This window comes from Amphimedon queenslandica, unplaced genomic scaffold, assembly GCF_000090795.2.
Source record: "Amphimedon queenslandica unplaced genomic scaffold, v1.1 AMPQUscaffold_13029, whole genome shotgun sequence".
NCBI lineage: Eukaryota > Metazoa > Porifera > Demospongiae > Haplosclerida > Niphatidae > Amphimedon > Amphimedon queenslandica.
The window spans coordinates 55,922-56,970 of NW_003546735.1; the positions used below are offsets into that span (position 1 = coordinate 55,922).

General features: G+C 36.1%; 1 protein-coding gene across 1 annotated transcript in view; it reads left to right on the plus strand.

Annotated features, from left to right (window-relative positions):
• LOC100639075 (ras-related protein Rab-22A-like) overlaps positions 1 to 1,049 on the plus strand; it is a 4,500-nt gene that overhangs the window by 1,573 nt on the left and 1,878 nt on the right. The window lies entirely within an intron of this gene.

Here is a 1,049-nt window from a genome sequence, read left to right on the forward strand (position 1 = left end):
CGTACTAGCATATACTTGTGCTGGTATATTACCATCACAGTACTGCCATATTTTGATCGGCATTACTTGGTACAGTTGGGAAGATGTACACAACTACAGGAAGCTTCTCACCATCCCATATCTATTCAACTCTGTTATTGTATATGCTTAACTGTGATAATTTAGAATAATATAATTTTTGTATTTACTATTTCCAGTGGATCGTTGAATGTTGCAACTGCTACCAGTACTAGGATCTGATTGAGGACCAAGTGGGGGTCTTTTGCTGGAACCACTTCTACTTGATGAGGGTGGCTGATAATTGGTAGTTGGCAAGGCCTTCTGGTACGTCCCAGTGGTGGCAGTTCCTGGGCTGGTTTTTTATGCAGTAATGAGGGCTATTCCTTTGCCACTATCACTTATAACCTGTCTGACAGCATTATTGACCATGTTTGTTAGGCTGTTGACAGATTTTCAGAATATACAATATAAATATTTGATAATAATGTAAAAATTATTACTTCAAGTCAATTATACCATTTCTCTTCTTGCCATGCTTTCTACCTGTGCTTGTAGGTTAACTCTCTCGCCTTTACTAATTTTAATGTTTTTATTATGCGTTTTGCTAGTGATTTAGCCATGGTAAGAACAGTGCCAGTGCGGGAGCCATTTTGTTATTTTCAAATGTGGCCGCCATATTGTGCCCAGGGCACCTCCTTTTATACGGTGACGGGCGGAAGCGATTCTATGACACTGCGTGGATAATTTTATAGTGCACCTTCTTCTTTAACTGATAAAGCATTTGTGATAATTTTTGAGGTACCTAATGCATGGTAACTTGTATAGACAAATTGTTGTTTAAATTATATGTACTTGTGTACATATACTTATATAATCTGGTTATTGTATGCATGTATAATAAGTGTCATAATAAACCACATATACCACACTAAAGGAATTATAGCAACACCACAATACAATAATAATAATTTAATAGCTTGAAATTTAGCTAAATTTAGTGAGTTTAATGTATTTTGCCAAGGGAGTTGTCTATTAAAATATGGCAGCAG